The sequence below is a fragment of the Pelodiscus sinensis genome, chromosome 19, assembly GCF_052426305.1.
Source record: "Pelodiscus sinensis isolate ZL-2025 chromosome 19, ASM5242630v1, whole genome shotgun sequence".
In the NCBI taxonomy this organism is placed as follows: Eukaryota; Metazoa; Chordata; order Testudines; family Trionychidae; genus Pelodiscus; species Pelodiscus sinensis.
In genome coordinates this window covers 24,973,015-24,991,911 of record NC_143070.1, presented here as the reverse complement: position 1 = coordinate 24,991,911, position 18,897 = coordinate 24,973,015, and the positions used below count along the sequence as shown (strand labels likewise).

Below are 18,897 nucleotides of genomic sequence, written 5' to 3'. Positions count from 1 at the left end.
GGAGATTCCAGGCTGCCAGGCCATGGGGGTCTCTGAGGTTGCTCTGTGAGGTCACTGCTTCCCAGCCAATGAGCTGAGGTGCTGTAAAAGTTCCTTGTGATGTCACTGCTGCCTGGCAGGCTCATGTCCTGCCCCTGGCCAGCCCCTTGGCATGTGTGAGCTGCTCCCCCTCTGCCCCCCTCACTCAGGGCTGGTTCTGGGGCTCAAGCAGGGAACATCAGAGGCTGCTCAGGGGGCCACATTGCTAAGCCAGGGGCCCTCCTGTGGGGCTGTGAGTGTTGCTGTCCCTACTGTATAGACACGCCCATAGAGTCTCAGGAGGCTGCAGTGGTGGGAGTCACTTCCCTGGTTTCGGGAGGGAGATGAGATGTCAAGGCCCATGATTTGCAGCCAGCTACAGATACCCACAAGGAGCAACGGTAGTTTGAACTAGGAACGGGGCGGCGCCCCGCTTATGCAAATGAAGCCCGGGAAATTCAAATCCTGGGCTTCATTTGCAATTGCGGTATGCCTACATTACCCCGCTAGTTCGAACTAGCGGGGTAGTGTAGACATACCCTGGCTTCTTCAAAGGGGCTTCATTAGGAGCTAAAAGTTGAAGAAGGGACATTTAGAAGGATGAATTTCTTTCCCTGGCAGAGTTTTCTGTGTGCCCCAGTGGCCTAATGGACAAGGCACTGTCCCCCTAAGCCAGGGATTGTGGGTTCAAGTCCCACCTGGGCTGACAGTTTCTCTCACTGATGAAGAGTTTACTCTCCTCTGCTCTCTGAAACAGTTAGCAAGGATGCTGCACAGTTGCTGTCTTAGTCACTGTTCCAGGAACAGAGTGAGTTTTGCCCTGGGCACCAATATAGAGGGTGTGTGCACCTGTTTGTGTGTGAGCCCCCCTGGCACCCATTGGCTCCTGCTGAGGGGTGGACGGTCCCCGGCCCCATAGCTCCTCGTGGGGAGGGGTGGAGGGACCCCTGGTCTGGTATTTCCTACTGGGGAGGGTTGGAGGGACCCCAAGCCCTATAGCGGGTCAGAGTCCCGCCTGGCAGGATACAGTTTCAGTTTTTCCCTGGTGGATGCTCCAGACATGAGGGATGCCAGCGCACTGGCCCAGCCTGGGCCGGCAGTGATGGTTTTTACACATGCAGGGAAATGCCCCGGCTTCTCCCCCTCACAGAGTTGCCGCCTCTCCGGGAGGTGGATGAACTGCAGCTGCGGGACAGCTCCCTGCCAGCAGGGACAGCAGCCAAGGCACCAAATATCGCTGGGTCTGCAGCCAGTGTTGGGAACTGGCAGGGAACAGGAGGCTTTTGAATCACACACGTCTCAGGTAGGACTGTGACTGGTCCAGGCAAGGAATGTGTCTTGGGGCTAGTTTAGTGACACCCCAAGGCCGTGTCTACACAATGCCTGTGTCTAGATTGCATCCATTTTCTGTCATAGGTGGGGGAATTAGCTCAAGTGGTAGAGCGCTCGCTTTGCATGTGAGAGGCAGTGGGATCGATACCCACATTCTCCAGTGATAGATATTTGCTTTTTCCTTGTTTTACAGGCAGAGACAACAAGGGGGCTAAGTGCTTCTAGGGGCCTCTTTGCAAAAGGCAGGGGACCGGTTTCTGCAGTGCAGTGGCTGTCACGTTTGCCGGGCATAGAAAAGTTCCCTGGATAAAAGCCAGACAGGCAAAGTCCTGCCTGTAAGACCCAGAGGAGGGGATTCACTTGCCTGGGAAGGGCAGGAACACACCAGCACTTGGCTGCCAGCTGTTTGCACATCTGGACACAGAAGTATCCTGAGCCTTGGTTCTACCAGCCAGTTTCTTTTCAATTCACTGCAAACTGCGTCCCAGCTGTAGGTGACGCTGAATTCACCTGCCTGGGGAGGGTGGGAACAGACCAGCACTTGGGAGCTTGGCTGCCAGCTGCTTAGCACATCTGGACACAGAAGAATCCCAAGACTTGGTTCTGCCAGGCTCCAGTTTCCCCTCTTCTGTTTCTTTTCAGCTCCCTGCAAACTGCCTCCCAGCTGTGGGTGAGGCTGAGTGTGTGTGAAACCAGCTGCGCTTTGGATGATTTTGTTAATTGTTTAAAAAGCCTCAGGCACCTCTTCTGCCTGGGGAGGTGTCTGTAATAGACGCCTAGTGTGACATCACCCTGGGGTTTTACCCCTTTAACCTCACCCAGAGACTCCTGACAAGTCTCCTGTGTCCATCTCCGCCTCAGGCCAAGTGTTCGCATGTTTCATATCGAAGGAAACTCCTCCTCCCTTTTTCCTGCTAGTCCTTCCCGAGCAAGCTGTACCCTTCTGTGCCAATATACCAAAAAAGTGTATTATCCCACCACGTCCCTGTGATACCAACTTCTTCCTGCTTATTACCCATCATTCCTGTGTGTCTGTATCAGCATCTAAGACACAGATAAGATTTTGCTTCCCAGTGGTCTCGCGTCCCTCCTTTATCTCTGCAGTTACAGCCCCTGCTCTCTCCCATTTCTGGCCCATCTCCCAGGTGTCCATGTTGTTCACTTACCTGTGGGCTTTGGGCACCAGCCCCCATCAAACCTAGTTTAAAGCCTCCTCACTAGGTTAGCCAGTCTGCACCCAAATACTCTTCCCTTCCTCCACAGGTGAACCCAAACCCTGCTGAGCAGCCCTTCCTGCAACAGCATCCCATGGGCAAGGAAGCCAAAGTCCCCTGCCCACTGAGCTGTAGCTTTCTGTGCCCAGGGGGTCAGACACCGCCTGGGCTCGATGGCTGGAGGGAAGTGGGGAACGGCTGCACTTTGGGAGTTAAAAGTGTTGTCTGGAAACATAAAGAGTCATTTTAAAGAGACTTTGGAGGAGGGCACCATGGCTTAGCTGGCTAAAGCACCTGCCTCATAAACAGGAAATCCTGGCTTCAAGTCCCAGTGGTGCCTTGTTGTAACCTTTGCTCACATTTACTCATGCCCTCTGAGACACAGAAAAGGCCTCCCCTGGCCACCACCACACCCATGGAACTGCTGGTTCAGGAAAAGGCTGGTTGGAGAGGGGGTATTGGGTATTAGGAGGAAGGAAACCACAAGTGAAAAGCCCAAGATGCCTGACTGACTCTCTATGGCTGCAGGAGCTGCTCCTCCCTCAGGCTCTCTAGGCCCTGACCCCCTGAGGGAATCATAAGGGCCTGTGGTGCTGGCTCTCCTGTCCCAGCAATTGCAGTCAGAGCCCTGCCTTGCCAGTGCCAGCAGCTTCTGCAGGGGCTCCAGGCTTGTGGTTTCCTTCTCACTATTACCCCCCTGCCATCAGCCTTTTCCTGAACCAGCAGTTCCATGGGTGGCCAGGGGAGGCCTTTTCTGTGTCTCAGAGGGCATGAGTAAATGTGAGCAAAGGTTACAACAAGGCACCACTGGGACTTGAACCCAGGATTTCCTGTTTATGAGGCAGGTGCTTTAGCCAGCTAAGCCACAGTGCTCTCCCTGTAAAGCAGTTTGAAACTGTTCTACTTTATGGTGCCAGACACCCCCTCCCCATTCCAAAGTGCAGCCGTTCCCCATTCCCCTCCAGCTCTTGCCATGACTCAAGGCCTGCGCAGCCCAAGACATTTGATCCAAAACAGAACTGGATCATTTAATGCAGGGAAGGTCAATCAATGGCATTTAACCAGGATGGACAGGGCAGGTGTCCCTAGCTGGTGTATTCTAGAAGCTGGGAATGGGCGACAGGAGGGGTCACTTAACGATTGTCTGTCCTGAGGATTCCCACTGGGCAATGAAATCGGCGGCTGTCATGAGACAGGATCCTGGGCTAGTTTGGCAACTGGCATGGCCCTGTCTGGCTGTTCTGATGTTCTGTTTGGTTTCTGTTCTTGTCCCCTCTGGGCAAGGGAAAATGGACCCACATCCTGAAGGGGACAGAAAGTGGCCTGTGAAAGGCAAGGGTAGCTAAGGAGAAACCCATATTCATGTGTCCCTGATGGTCTAGTGGCTAGGATTCAGCACTTTCACTGCTGAGGCCTGGGTTTGATTCACAGTCAGGGAAACCAGCCTCATCTGTACTCATGAAATCTGCTGAGTCTTTGCTCTTTTCCATCATAGGAAGTGCCTGTGGGTTGAAGGAAGGGAGGGGCTGGGGTGCCAGTGGGAGACACTCCCAGCAGCCAAGCACATTTCTCAGGCAGCCCCTTTCCCTGCGCAGGGGGTACAGGTCCTATGCCTGGGTGAATAAGAGCTTGTGGGGACTGGCCAGGGCTTCAAGCAGGCAGCTCCCATTGGCCACAAACAAGCTGGGAGCAGGGACCAGGCATGAAGCCTTTTCCTCTACAGCTGAGAGACACAAAGGGCCCAGCAGCCCCTTCTCTCAGCTGTGCGTGGGGGCAGGGCGAGCAGGGAATCTGCCTGAGGCTTCTTGCTGCCATGTTGGGTGGCTTCATGGGCTGGATCCAGCCCGCTGGCCTGTATTGCCCAGGCCTGGCTTAGAGGGAACCTTGGCTCTGGCTGTGGGGGAGGGGCGCTGTGGAAAGGCCAGTCTGGCCTTCCTGGGCAGGGCATGACGCCATGCGGCAAAACATCCTGGACAGAGAATTACAGGCCAGACAGGCTTCTTACCAAAGGCAAAGTAGCTCAGTTAGAAAAGCATTAGACTAAAGCTCTAAAAGTCCCTGGTTTAATCCCAGGCTTTGGCAGGTGCTAATAGTGGCTAATAACTTCAATTATTAATGGGTTTGCTTAGAGCTGTCATCACAAGCTACTCTGTAGGAGGAAAGTTGATCTACAGGCTGGGTATCTATCCTGCCAGGGGGAAAGTACAAGGGCTACACTTGCAGGAAATCAGGTGGTACCCTAAGAAACACTCCCTGTTGGCCTGGCTGGACGATGGCACTGCATGTTATTAGCACCAATGTGCCCCCCTGTGCCTGAGGAACACTAGAGATGTCAGGCAGCTTTGTCCTCCCAGCCTGGGTCTGTCTGTCTGGGCTAGACACTGGCCCCTCTCTTTCTAGGACAGGGCTCCTGCTGTTCCTTGCTTTACTCAGCCTGGGAATTGGGCTTATCCCAAGTAGCAGGAGCTGTGTTTACCTGGGGAGCCACAATAAGAGCAGAACCCCTTGTTCCACTTTCTGCCTGGCTTTGAACCAGGAGCCTTTTCCACATTAAACAAAGGTGATAACCACTACCCCACCTACCCCACACTTGTCAGTTTTTTTCTGTACATAAACTTGGACAAATATTCTGTCACTAATTCTTTGGCCAAGGCAGAGAACAAGACCTCCCCCCCCCCCAATACTTCTCTAGACCCTTTGCTTCCAACACAGCAGGGGAGGGGGGCACTCTGTACCTCAGGAGGAGTGACCCACATCATATCATCATATCCCCAGCATTTCTGCCCTTCATGGATGGACCTTTGGGGGCAGGCCCAGATGCTCCATCCTCTCTCTCAACTCCTATCACACACTGGAGCAGGGCAGCCCCCAAGGGTAGGGCTGAGCCATGGGGTGCTGGGCAAGGGGCAGAGCCTGCAGGAGCTGAGAGTTTCCCTAGAGCTCAGGGACCCATAATGAGGCACCATGGCCCCTGTCTCTCTCGGAAGGCGCAGAAAGGGATTGACTGGGGACAGGGAGAGTGGCTCAGGGGTTGTGCAGCTTGTTGCCCTGGTTAGGGGTGTGGCCAAAACACAGGCCTCGCTGTGAGCAGGATTTGAACCTGCGCAGGGAAACCCTATTGGATTTCTAATCCAACGCCTTAACCACTCGGCCACCACAGCTGTGAGCGCAGCACTGTCCCAAGGCCAAGGAAACTGGTAACTAATCCCAGTGCCTAGGCCTCACCTCACCTGCCCCACAGAATTCACACAGCAAACCGGGCTCCCAGAACACAGGGGTAGCCTGGGGGCTCCTTGCTGGGCCATGGGGTGAAGCATCAAACCAGCCTCCTCCTGCGGGGCCTGTGAGTGTTGCTCTCCCTGCTGTACAGACAGGGCCATAGAGCCAGGGAGAGATTCACTGAATGGGCCAAGGTCACCCAGTGAGTTAGAGCCCAGCTCTGCCCCCAGCTCCCTGCCCCACCCACCGACGTGCTGACTCCCTCACTGCCAGGGGGCTGTTTGCATTGGCCTCTTTTGTTTTCTTTTCTGCTGTGAGACATTGGGACAGTTGGCCAGGGTGTCCCGCAGTTGCCATCTCCCTCTGTGCAGGTGCTGCCCAGAGCCCCGACTAGCAAACGCTGACACTGCTGTTAGGTCCAGACCAGAGGGGAGTGTTTAAGGGTTATTTCAGAAGAAGTGTTTTCTCCCCAAATAACTGCAGCTAAACAGTGTTTTTTATTTCAAAATAAAGTATTTTGAAACAGCACCCGGACACAATTATGCAAATGCAGGGCAGGATATTTAAATCTCGGTTTCATTTACAATTTTGAATGTCTCCATTTACATCCCTCTCCTGAAGGAGACTGCAAGAGGGACTTTATCTCTGGCCCAGACATTAACAGTGCCCAGTGTTTCAGCCCCTTGCTTGGTCCTGTGATGTGTCCCTGGAGGGGTCTCTGGGGCTTGTGCCTGTGACATGGCTCTCCGGAAGGCAGACGTGCTCGATCTTAGGCAAAGGACCCAGAAACAACACTTTACGGCAAAAAGCACAAGGACGGCTCTTGGTCCGCATCCCTGTGCCACACAGAGTATCCAGAAGTCACTTCCCCACCTCTCCCTTGGCTGCTCTAGAGCTTAGCCCAAAATCTGATAAACTCTACTCTCCCACCCAACAACCTCTGGGACTCCTCTCCTGCCCAGCTCCTCACACCACGGAGAGCGCAGGGCAGCCACTACCCCAGCGTCACCACTTCTGGTCTTTGCCTAACAGCCAAGAAGTTCTGCTTTACCCAAACCACACAGGCACCCTCTCGCCTCTGGCTAGCCTCATGGCAGATGTAGAATTCCCTCACTAATTTTCCCAGCAAGTTTGCAGGCAGGCATTGGTGGTATAGTGGTGAGCATAGCTGCCTTCCAAGCAGTTGGCCTGGGTTCAATTCCCAGCCAATGCAATGTAAAGAGGGAGCTTCAAAGCTCCTCACTGAGGTTTTAGTTGAACCCTGAAAAACAGGCACAAATGGGTTCTGCAGCTGAGGGCTGCCTCTCACTGCTCTTCATCCTCTCCAAGAGCATGCACAGTAATGCGGTTCCTCCCACACATACCTCTGCTGTGACTTCTTGACCTTGGCTCTGACTTGGTCTAGGATGCGGGGGTAGGAGGGAGGTGGCCTTTCTTTGCTAGACCATTGGCCATTTGGCCAAAAGTGTCCACATTCCTCCACATGGACTGCTCCTGGGATCACAGCTCCAAGAGTGTCTGTATCTGTGTCCCAGACAATGACAGTGCCTGGCGTTTGCTGCCCCTTGCTTGATTTGATTCCCAGCCAATGCAAGGTGGGAAGGGAACAGGCAACCTCCTGGGGGAGATCTTATTTAACCCTGAACAACAGGCACAAGTGGGTCCCACAGCCAAGGGCTCCCTCTCACTGCTTTTCATTGGGAGCAGCTCAAAAAAAACCTAATTTGGCGGTTGTGGGGTCTGCATGGGGCTTGTACCCGTGACCTGGGCATTATTAGCATCAAGCTCTAAACAGCTGAGCCAGCAGGCCTATGAGTAGCCCCACACTAAAAAAAGAGTTTTCCCTGCTATCGGGAAAAGCCAGCCAGGACAAAGCCCTTTTAGCCACTGGGTCTGTGCAGGCTGGAGCCACTTCCTACCAGTTTCCTGAAAAGCTTGCAGTCTTTTGCCTGTTTCTGCTTCCCTGTCCATAGTAGGCAGCTAAAGGGGGGTAGAATAGTCACCACAACAAACATATCTGTGGCCAGCACAAGGCTTGAATCCATGACCTTGGTATTATTAGCTCCATGCATGAACCAACTGAGCTAGCCAGCCAACCAGAGCACAGCTCACAAATGGCCCTTTCAGAAAGGCGCATCCAGCAGCTGAAGGACGTCTCCGAAGCTGCCAAGGGCTCTTCTCTGACAGGGCCACTAGTAACTCACTGTGATATGGGCTTTCTCGTCCAGCTGGTTTGTTTGGTGAAGGTGGCTGGTGGCCGGCAGGGCGCACTGACACCCAGGGAAAAGAGGCAGCTGGAATCTCTTGTTGCCAGCACCTTGCTTTAGTCTAGAGAACACATCTGCTCTTCCACAAAATTTTTCGGAAGAGCAGACGTGCTTTTTTCGTATCTCTGTGAACTTCATTTTATGAAGACAAAGGGATGTTCCAAAACAGACATTTTTTCCCCAAATCTGGCCCAGTGTACACAGGCTAAATGTCAGAAAAGCCTCTTCCTAAAAAAAAGCAGAAAAAGCTATGCAAATTGGGGTTCACAATTTGAATAGCTTTTTCCAGAAGAACAGCGTAGTGTAGACATAGCCTGCCTATTGCACAGCACTGGTAGGAGACATGGAGGGACAAAAGGGTCTAACGGCACCTGCAGCCTCTCAGAACAACCCCCTTCCTGACCCCCAAGTACCAACCCTTCCCTCCACCCTTACTGGGTGTGATAGACCGGGCCGTGTCTGGGCACAGCTGAGGGCATCTGCTCAGGGCGAATTGCTCAAATCCGGGGATCCTTAAAGCCCCCAGACTGGTGACCTCTCCAAACAGGCCACAAACCAGTCCCACAGAGCGCTTCAGCTGCCTGCCTGAAGCCTCACGAGCAAAACCCCTCCAACACCCCAGCAATATCCGTGCCCCAGATGGCTCCGGGCCTCATACACCGGTGGGGGGTCCTAGCACCCAATCCCATCTACCCCGAAAAAGTTCTGTCCGGTCCCAAGAAACCAGCCACAGATCCCTGGTCAATTTACCCTCTGGACCTTACCCACACATCATACTGGGCCAGTCCTTTAGCATCTAACAACTAAAGGTTTATTATGACAATAAAGAAAAGCATGAGAGTAAGGTTGTTAAAGAATAGTACGTTACATGCATCAAATCTCCCAGTTCTCGATGCAGGCTCTAGCAGAGATGTTACAGCTGCTGGCTTAAGAGTCCTTGTTGCACATCCTAGGATCAGGATGGGTGCACAAGTCTTTCCGGCTCTTCGATCCCTGCAATGCTCCCTCTGGGATGAAGTGCTGAGCTGAAGACCAAGATAGAGGCCACCACATGGCCTATTTATCTTCTTGGCCTCTTCTTGGCTCCAGCAGGTCACCTGGCCAGCGGCCTATCCCTGCTGGCAGCTCTCAGGTGTCCGCCCTCATGCTTTAGGTGTGTCCTTGGCCCATCGAGTGCCATTGTCCCACAGGGCCTCACCAATTAGCATGTCCATAGGCTGGGCTCAGCCCAATGCTCAACCACATTCAGAGAAATATTCAGTATCCACACACATTACAGATTCCTACCTATACACACACAGATATTATACCATCACATAAATAGCGTACACAGGATCGGCAGACAGTAAGCTCCTATTCAACACCCCACATGCCCCTTTTTATCCCATTTTTGTGGCCAGCACCCCCCCTCCATGGGTGCATCAGTGATCTTGCTGCTCCCCTCAAAATCTAGTAACGTGACACAATGGGGCTGTTTACATTGGCCTCTTCTCTCTGTAGCCAGGCTTCAGCCAGGACTGAGACTCAGGTAGGAGAATGTGACCCGGCTCCCTGCACCTGGGCCCTGCATTTCTCATCCCTTCAGAGACACTTGTTAGTGGAGGAATAAATCACAGTCACATGAGTGTAGATTATGAAATGTTGTTGTTGCCTTGGAAACTCCCCACAGACCTTCCCCTGGGGCCCTGGGCAGCCCGCTCACACTGAACAGCTTACATGGAGGTGAGGGTGCTGTGTAGACGTGCCCGTCCTGTTGAGGACCAGCCTGCCGAGGGGAGGCTCTGGCCACTTCCTTTCCTTGTCTGTCTCAGGCTGTGTCTACATTCCAGGGCTACATCTACACTGCAGGCTTTTTGTGCAAGAGCAGATGTTCTTGCCCAAAAACTTGCAGAGCGTCTACACTGCAGGCCCGTTCTTGCACATGTAAATTTATAGTACAGCATCAGAAAACAGGGCTTCTTGCACAAGAGTTATTCCTCTCCCCGAGCGGAATAAACTCTCTTGAGCAATAACTCATCCACAAGGAGGCAGTGTGGAGAGCCAACAGGGGTTTCTTGCTCAAGAAAGCCCGATGGCTAAAATGCCCATCAGAGCTTTCCTGCTCAGGAGAACGTCCACACTGCCATGGGCGCTCTTACAAAAAATCACTTCTCTTGTGCAAAAGCACATGGGAGTGTGGACACACTGTTGTGCAAGACCTTTTGCACAAAACAGTTCTTGAGCAAGAAGTCTGCAGGGTAGGTGTAGCCAGCCCCTCTCTCCAGGGAACTGCAGCCCCTCGACCCAGGCAGCTCCTCCCAGCATTCAGGAGGCACCAGGCCGAGAAGAAACCATCTGACATGGTGCTGCCAGGGAGGGGCCTCACTGCTAATCACTTTTCCTGTTCCAGGAGCAGAGCGAGTTTTGCCCTGGGCACCGTTATTGAGGGCGTGTGCACCTGTTTGTGTGTGAGCCCCCATTGGCTCCTACTGGGGGGGAGGGTCCCCTGGCCCCATAGCTCCTCCTGGGAAGGGGTGGAGGGACCCCTGGTCCAGTATTTCCTGCTGGGGAGAAGTAGAGGTAGCCCATTCCCTATAGCTCCTGCCAGGAGGGACCCTGACCCCTTATCTCCTGATGTGGTTTCAGTTTTTCCCTGGCGGATGCTCCAGACATGAGGGATGCCAGCGCACTGGCCCAGCCTGGGCTGGCAGTGATGGTTTTACACATGCAGGGAAATGTCCCAGCTTGTCCCCCTCGCAGAGCTGCTGCCTCTCCGGGAGGCGGATGAACTGCGGGTGCGGGACAGCTCCCTGCCAGCAGGGACAGCAGCCAAGGCACCAAATATCGCTGGGTCTGCAGCCAGTGTTGGGAACTGGGCAGGGAACAGGAGGCTTTTGTGTCACACACGTCTCAGGTAGGACGGACCCTCACTGAGCCCAGACTGTGACTGGTCCTAGCCAGGAATGTGTCTGGGGCTGGTTTGTGACACTCTCAGGCCGTGTCTACACTGGGCGTAGGAGCGACGCTGCCGCGGTCGATGTTCCGGGCTCTAGGGAAGACCGGCTGATTGGAACTGAGCTGTGCAGAGTCTTGTAAAGGGAACCGCAACTTCTCTGGATATTTGCTGAGTTTTAGATGAGGGTTTATCAGAAGGGACATTGTGGTCTCTGGAACAAGGTGGGTGGGGCAGGAAAAGCTACTTACAGGCAGGGGAATTAGCTCAAGTGGTAGAGCGCTTGCTTCGCATGCGAGAGGCAGTGGGATCGATACCCACATTCTCCAGTGATAGATGTTTGCTGCTTCCTCTTTTCCACAGGCAGAGCCAGCCAGGGGCTAAGTGCTTCCCAGGAGCTCCTTCCCTCTTCCATAAGGCAAGGGGCTGGGTTCTGCAGGGCAGGGGCTGTCATGTTTGCCTCACTGGGAGCAGTTCCCTGGCTAAAATCAGGCAGGCAAAGTCCAGCCTGTAACATCCAGCGGAGGGGATTCACCTGCCTGGGGAGGGTAGGAACTGACCAGCGCTTGGGAGCTTGGCTGCCAGCTGCTTAGCACATCTGGACACAGAAGAATCCCAAGACTTGGTTCTGCCAGGCTCCAGTTTCCCCTCTTCTGTTTCTTCTCAGCTCCCTGCAAACTGCCTCCCAGCTGTGGGTGAGGCTGAGTGTGTGTGAAACCAGCTGCGCTTTGGATGATTTTGTTAATTGTTTAAAAAGCCTCAGGCACCTCTTCTGCCTGGGGAGGTGTCTGGAATAGACGCCTAGTGTGACATCACCCTGGGGTTTTACCCCTTTAACCTCACCCAGAGACTCCTGAGAAGTCTGCTCCTGTGTCCATCTCCGCCTCAGACCAAGTGTTCGCATGTTTCATATCTAAGGAAACTCCTCCTCCCTTTTTCCTGCCAGTCCTTCCCGAGCAAGCTGTACCCTTCTGTGCCAAAATTCCAATAAAGTGTATTATCCCCCACGTCCCTGTGATACCAACTTCTTCCTGCTCATTACCCATCGTTTCCATGTGTCTATACGAGCATCTAAGACACAGATTAGATTTTGCTTCCCAGTGGTCCCTCGTCCCTCATTTATCTCTGTGGTTACAGCCTCTGCTCTCTCCCATTTCTGCCCCATCCCCCAGGTGTCCATGTTGTTCACTTACCTGTGGGCTTTGGGCACCTACCCCCATCAAACCTAGTTTAAAGCCTCCTCACTAGGTTAGCCAGTCTGCACCCAAATACTCTTCCCTTCCTCCACAGGTGAACCCCGTCCCTGCTGAACAGCCCTTCCTGCAACAGCATCCCATGGGCAAGGAGGCCAAAGCCACCTGCACACTGAGCTGTAGCTTTCTGTGCCCAGGGGGCCAGACACCGCCTGGACTCCATGGCTCGAGGGAAATGGGGAACGGCTGCACTTTGGGAGTCAAAAGTGTTGTCTGGAAACATAAAGAGCCATTTTAAAGAGGCTTTGGCGGAGGGTACCATGGCTTAGCTGGCTAAAGCACCTGCCTCATAAACAGGAGACTCTGGGTTCAAGTCTCAGTGGTGCCTTGTTGTAACCTTTGCTCACATTTTCCTAGGTCCTTCTGGGACACAGAAGAGGCCTCCCCTGGAACTTGTGGTTCAGGAAAGGCTGACTGGGGAGGGATGTTGCCAAGAAGGAAACAACAAGCCTGGAGCCAGTGCAGGGGCTGCTATGACTGGCAATAACAGGGCTCTCACTGCAATTACTGGGACAGGAGAGTCAGCTCCACACACACTTGTGAATGTGTGAAGGAGTCAGGGCCTAGAGAGCCTGAGGGTGCAACCTCTGCAGCTCCTGCAGCCATGGAGAGTCAGGGTCTGTGGGCATCAGGAGCTTCTCACTTGTGGGGGAGAAACCTCTTGGGACTTGTGGTTTCCTTCTTCCCAACACGTCTCCCCACTCAGCCTTTTCCTGAGCCAGCAGTTCCATGGGTGGCCAGAGGAGGCCTCTTCTGTGTCCCAGAAGGGCTTAAGTAAATGTGAGCAAAAACTGCAACAAGGCACCAATGGTAACTGAACCCAGGAGCTGCTGTTTATTTGGCAAGTGCTTTAACCAGCTAAGCCACGGTGCCCTACTCAGACCCACCTCTAAACTGTTCTACTGTACGGTCCCAGACAACACCATTGTCTCGCAAAGTTCGGCCATTCCCCATTTCCCTCCTGCCTTCCCACCCTGGCGGTGTCTGGCTCCCTGGGCACAGAAGGCTACAGCTCAGTGGGCAGAGGCTCTAACATGCACCTCTCCCCCAGCCGCTGGGTCTGTGGAGTTGCCTTTGAGGTTCTGCAGGGTTGGGAGAGGGCAAAATGCAGCAAACTTTGATTCTCTGGCTTGTAAACCCCTTGGCCTCAGGGTTTAGGTTGGAGTCCCCAGGTGGGGGCCCAGCCTCCTTCAGTTTGGTCCCTTCCTGAGGGCACAAAATTGACAACAGAGAATTCCTTTGCCCTGCAGCAATCTCTGTTGGCCAAAGGGTTAGCAACCGAATATTTGCCCAAGTTTAAGTGCAGCAGAAAATACTGTTAAGTGTGTTTCTGTGGTGTAGTGGTTGTCACATTGGCCTAACACGCAAAAGGTCCCTGGTTCAAAACTAGGCAGAAACACAGCATCTTCTATTATGGCACACCACCCCGTTCCCCTCGCTTTCTTCCCCCCCAGCTCACCCAGCACCCCCAGCTTCCTTTGACACCCTCCCTTCTTCCTGCTCCCCCACCCTGATTCTTTATCCACGTTCCTTCTGCACCCTTTCTCCTGGCCACACAGGGCTCCTTGGCACTTCTCAAGCCAGGCCCTGCAAGGAGCCACCAGGGCAGGAACCAACCCTTGGAGCTCGGCTTGCACTGGATCTGGTAGTTTCCCACCACATCTCACCTGAGAAGAGGTGACTTGTTCTCCTTCCTTCTGATCTTACGTCTCCGTTCCCTTCAAAGGTCTCTGCTGCTCGGGACCCACCTCCTCAGGGCGCTGCCCCTCTGCCCCTGGGCTGGGAGCGGGAGACTCCACAGTCTCTGCACTTGGGCTGAGAAGTCTCACAGGGACTCGTCTGTTGACGGCGTTAGTCAGCCCGATGGCCAGCCGGATCCATTCCGTAGCGCTGCCCGAGAGGGAGCTTTACAAGTGCCCAGTGTCCACTGGTATTTTCTGGGGCTCTGTGTAGGGGATTGGTCTTGGCCATCTTTCCACAGGAAATGCCTCTTCTTTGGAACAGCAGCTCCCAGGAGTTCAGGGAACTTCTTCTTCTCAGCTTGAGAAAGGGACGACTCAGGGGGGATGGGAAAGATATTTGTGCTGTGAAAACAGCAGGGCCCCCAGGGAAACTGGTAAATAATCCCAGTGCCCAGGCCTGATGTTACCTGCCCCACACAATTCACACGGCAAACCTGGCTTCCAGAGCACAGGGGGAGTCTGTGGGCTCATTGCTGGGCCGTGGGGTGAAGCAGCAAACCAGCCTCCTCCTGTGGGGCCTGTGAGTGTTGCTGAATCTGGGCCCCTGCGCCTGGGCAATGGGAAACAAAAGGTCTGGGGGCCACACACAGATCCCGCTGGGCTGAGCAGAAAGTGGCTGGGACTTTGCTTTGTCTTTGCCTGTGGGTTTGGCTGTCTGCAGCCTGGAAACCTCCTGGCTCCTCAGACCACTGGTCTGGATGGAGCGTTACAGACGTCGGAATAATGGAATTGCAGTGTAGATGCTCCCATTGTTATTGCAGTGTAATGGCCGTTATGCCCAAGGAACGCTGCAGTGTAGATGCAGCCTAAAAGAAATGCTTTCATGAGCATGTGGGAGGAGCAAGGGCTCCTACAATGTCAGGAGAAATGAGGTCACCTCTCTAGACATAAAAGAGATGATATAAGAAAAGAGGATGTGTCAGGAGTGGGATTTGAACCCACGCCTCCATTTGGAGACCAGAACACCCAACTAAGGGAAAGACAGGTGCTTGAGTCTGGCGCCTTAGACCACTTGGCCATCCTGACATCTATGCAGACACATCCAATGGCAGTTTTCTTACATGTGTGAGTTGCTCGGGGAGGTGGCGGGAGCACCTCTCTTTCCCCACCTAACAGCCGCTCTACAGTCCCATTTCTATCTCTCTAATGATAGGACAAGGGGCCGGGTTTCAGGATTTTTTGCGCAAGAACCTCCCAGTGTAGACCTAGCCCTGTAGTCAGAGTTCGAAGGCTGTAGCAAGTAACCAGGAATGACATCCCTTGTTTCAGTATTTTTTCTTCTATACAATTATCAAGCTATATTTAGCTAAGCTGTTTGTGAGTAACTGGCGGGTACCACAGTAGCCCACATCCGCACAAGCGCAAACGACCTCACTAGTGGTGCACATTATGAAACTCACTCCACCCATGGATGGAAAATCTCAGAGGGAACACGGCCTCCCTGCCCATCTTCTTCCCTGCATTGGCAGCCACAGTCCCTTTCAGCCACTGGGACACCCCGGGAAGAGAGGCAGGAATGGGGCCAAGTGCAAGTCAGGCTGAGGGGGGCAGGCAAAGCTCATCTTGCCTTGCAGGTCCCCTGGCAGCAGCATCTCTCTTGTATTCTGCTGAGAGAAAAATATGCCTGAGAGAAACATGGGCCTCAGAAAGCTTGCAGCAGTTGCCAAAGTAGCTCAGTTGGGAGAGCGTTAGACTGAAGATCTAAAGGTCCCTGGTTCAATCCCAGGCTTTGGCAGAAGCTTTAGTCAATGCAGCTTAGTCTCTTTTGACATCTCTCCATCTCTGGCAGGTCAATAACTGCAGTCAGAGTTCAAAGGCTGTATCAAGCGGCCGGGAATGACATAATAAAGTTGATGATATTTCAGGATTAGAAATGGGAGAGGGGATTTCATGTCACCTCGGAGATTGTTGACACAGTAGAACAGGGCTCTTGGCTTCAGCTGCTCCCAGCCTTGCGTCTCTATTTTTAATTCCATGCCCCCAGAAATGAACATTAACAGAGCCTGCCTCAGACTAAATCTGAGGCTTCCCCATACTGAGGACACACTATTTCTATTTTCTTAGACTGGAAGTTATTATGTTGATTTAAGCAATTTCAAAATAGTTTCCAAGTATAGACATGCCCTTATAGTCCTGGTCTTCACAACATCCTCTGGCAAGGAGTTCCACAGGTTGACTGCGCTTGTGTGAAGAAATTGTTCCTTTTGTTTGTTTTCAACCTGCTAATATCATGGCGCATCCTTAATTCTTCTATTATGGGAACAAGAAAAATACCTTTGCTTATTTACAATCTCAAAACAGCCATGATTTATAGACCTCTATTTTATTTCCACTCTGTCTCCATCTTTCTAAGATGAAAAGTCCCAATCTCTCTTCATCTGGCAGCTGATCCAACCCTTTCATCATTTTTGTTGTGCTTGTCTGAAGTTTCCAATGCCAAGGTATGGTTTTTTGTGGGGGGTGAGGGGGTAAGGCAACCACATTTCCAGTCAGGCCTGTGTTTTGGCCACACCCCTAACCTGGGCAACAAGCTGCACAACCCCTGAGCCACTTTCCCCATCCCCAGTCAATCCCTTTCTGTGCCTTCCAAGAGAGATAAGGGACATGGTGCCTCATTATGGGTCCCTGAGCTGTAGGGAAACTCTCAGCTCCTGCAGCCTCTGCCCCTTGCCCAGCACCCCATGGCTCAGCCCTATCCCTGGGGGCTGACCTGCTCCAGTGTGTGATAGGAGTTGAGTGAGAGGATGGAGCGTCTGGGCCTGCCCCCAAAGGTCCATCCATGAAGGGCAGAAATGTTGGGGATATGATGCGGGTCACTCCTCCCGAGGCACACAGCCCCCCCCCCCCGCCCTGTGTTGGGAGCAAAGTATCTTGTGTGTGTGGGGGGGGTGTCTTGTTCCTTGCTCTTGCTCTGCCTCTGCCCCCAGGCCTTGGCCAAAGAATTAGTAACAGAATTATTGTCCAAGTTTATGTACAGAAAAAAAGTGGTTTAAGCATGTTTCTGTGGGGTAGTGGTTATCGTGTTTAGTTAATATGCAGAAGGCCTTTGGTTCGAAGACAGCTCCACTCTTATTGCAGATTCCTTTAATGCCCAGCTAAGCTCCTGCTGCTTGGCCTGTGCTTGGGATAAGCCCAACTCCCAGGCTGAGTAGCCAAGGAACGGCAGGAGCCCTGTCCCAGGAGGGGAGGGGCCAGTGTGTGTGAGGGCGTTGCCCAGACAGGCAGCCCCAGGCTGGGAGGACAGAGCTGCCCCACATCTCTAGCGCTCCTGAGGCCCAGAGGGTCCCAGCACAGACACAAGAGCAGCAGCCTTGGCCAATGGCCCCAGGTTTGCAGGGACCGTCCCTGGCTCCCCGCTCAGACTGGCCAGGGGGGCACATTGGTGCCAACAAATTGCTCATGTGGCGCCATGTTCCAGCCAGGCCGACAGGGAGCGTTTCTTGTGGTGCCACCTGATGCCCACAAATGTGGCCCTTGTACCCACCCCCCTGCTTTTCCCCTGGCCCCCGTGGGGCTGGCAGGAAAGAGGCCCAGGGCCAGGCAGGAACCAGGGGAAAGCAGGAGGCAGGAAGAGCCTCAGACTGGAGCCCAGATCCCCTTTCCTCCTCTGGGCACATTGAGCACGGGCGGGGGAGCGGGGGGGGGGGGGGGCTGGTGCTGACAGCTCCAAGGGAAGGCTCAGAAGCCACAGAGCAACCGAGGCAGGGCAAGAGGGGGGCAGGCCAGGCCTACGTATGGATGCAGAGCCCTCTGGCTGCCAAACGCTGAGCGAAGGCCCCACCCACCAGATAGCGGGCGGCTGCTGACGCTCTGAGACCAGTGTGAGAAGGGGGCAGGAAAGCAGGTCCAGGCCCCCTCACCCCTGCTCCCACAGACCCAGCCTGCTGGGAGGAGGCTCTGGCCACCTCCTTCCCTCCCCTCTCTCTCAGCTCCCTTCTCCTGGGGGCTGAAAGGGACTTGGATCCCGGGCCCAGCCCCCTTCCTCAGGGGGAGGAGAAGATGTCTGTGTCTTGCCCCCATTGTCACCACTCCACTGATGACTCCAATTCTTGCTGCCTGCAGTGCCCAGGTGAGAGAGGGTCTCTGTCCTCCCACCCTGCTTGAGCTGGTTGCTGGGTTTCTCCTCCTGCTCAGCTGGCTGGCTCCAAGGAGCTCACACGAGACTAGTCAAATGTGCCCCCATCAGCACCTCACCCTGAGCCACAGCCCTTGTGCCAGCGCTGGGTGGGCATTAGCCAAGGAAGCAGCAACTCTCAGGAAGGGCTGGGAGGAACAGGGGCCAGTCACACAAACATGATTTGTCAGGGCCCAGCTGTGGCCAAAAAGGGTGAAATGATCATTAAATAAAGGGGAACCTTAGAAAGGATTACCTATTAACACCTGGCAAAGGCTGGGATTGAACCAGGGCCCTTCAGAGCTTCAGTTTAACACTCTCCCAAGTGAGCTACTTTAGCTGACACATTTGGCCTGTAATTCTCCTCAGAAGATGGAAATTGCAGTTGGTTCTCTCTCTGGTTCTACTAAAGCTGGACCCAGGGCTAGACTTTTTCTTTCTAAAACACTGGTGAAAACGGAAAGCCAATTGCTTGCAGGTTGAGAAAGTGAGTTAAGGAAGGGCACCGCCCAGCATGGGGCTTGAACCCACAACACTGAAATTAAGAGTCTCATGTGCTTCCAAATGAACTAGCCAGGATGTGTGGGAAAAGTTTCCTAATATCCCATCTCAGGGTAACAGGAGCCAAGTGTTCTCCACTGCCTGACTCAAGGCTCTTTCTTGCCCCTAATGTGGGGTTCTGGTCTGTGGAGAGGTTTGAACTCGAACCCCACTCCCGACACACCCACTTCTTTCCCCACAAGGAACGGCCCCATTTCCATCTCTCCAGGGGCAGGAGAAGGGCTCTGGCCTGTTCTCTGAAAAAT

At 53.6% G+C, this 18,897-nt stretch overlaps 7 non-coding genes across 7 annotated transcripts; 5 read left to right on the top strand and 2 right to left on the bottom strand.

Moving 5' to 3' along the window:
* Positions 1-1,437: 1,437 nt before the first annotated feature.
* TRNAA-UGC (transfer RNA alanine (anticodon UGC)) lies at positions 1,438-1,510 on the top strand. Its single transcript has one exon. It is a non-coding gene; the product is annotated as a tRNA-Ala (tRNA).
* Positions 1,511-3,931: 2,421 nt separating this feature from the next.
* Positions 3,932-4,003, top strand: TRNAE-UUC (transfer RNA glutamic acid (anticodon UUC)). Its single transcript has one exon. It is a non-coding gene; the product is annotated as a tRNA-Glu (tRNA).
* Positions 4,004-5,643: 1,640 nt separating this feature from the next.
* On the bottom strand, positions 5,644-5,725 carry TRNAS-AGA (transfer RNA serine (anticodon AGA)). Its single transcript has one exon. It is a non-coding gene; the product is annotated as a tRNA-Ser (tRNA).
* A 1,199-nt stretch (positions 5,726-6,924) lies between these two features.
* TRNAG-UCC (transfer RNA glycine (anticodon UCC)) lies at positions 6,925-6,996 on the top strand. Its single transcript has one exon. It is a non-coding gene; the product is annotated as a tRNA-Gly (tRNA).
* A 4,242-nt stretch (positions 6,997-11,238) lies between these two features.
* Positions 11,239-11,311, top strand: TRNAA-CGC (transfer RNA alanine (anticodon CGC)). Its single transcript has one exon. It is a non-coding gene; the product is annotated as a tRNA-Ala (tRNA).
* Positions 11,312-14,894: 3,583 nt separating this feature from the next.
* TRNAL-CAA (transfer RNA leucine (anticodon CAA)) lies at positions 14,895-15,003 on the bottom strand. Its single transcript has 2 exons — positions 14,966-15,003; positions 14,895-14,940 (listed from the first exon to the last, which is right to left on the bottom strand). It is a non-coding gene; the product is annotated as a tRNA-Leu (tRNA).
* A 636-nt stretch (positions 15,004-15,639) lies between these two features.
* Positions 15,640-15,712, top strand: TRNAF-GAA (transfer RNA phenylalanine (anticodon GAA)). Its single transcript has one exon. It is a non-coding gene; the product is annotated as a tRNA-Phe (tRNA).
* Positions 15,713-18,897: the final 3,185 nt, after the last annotated feature.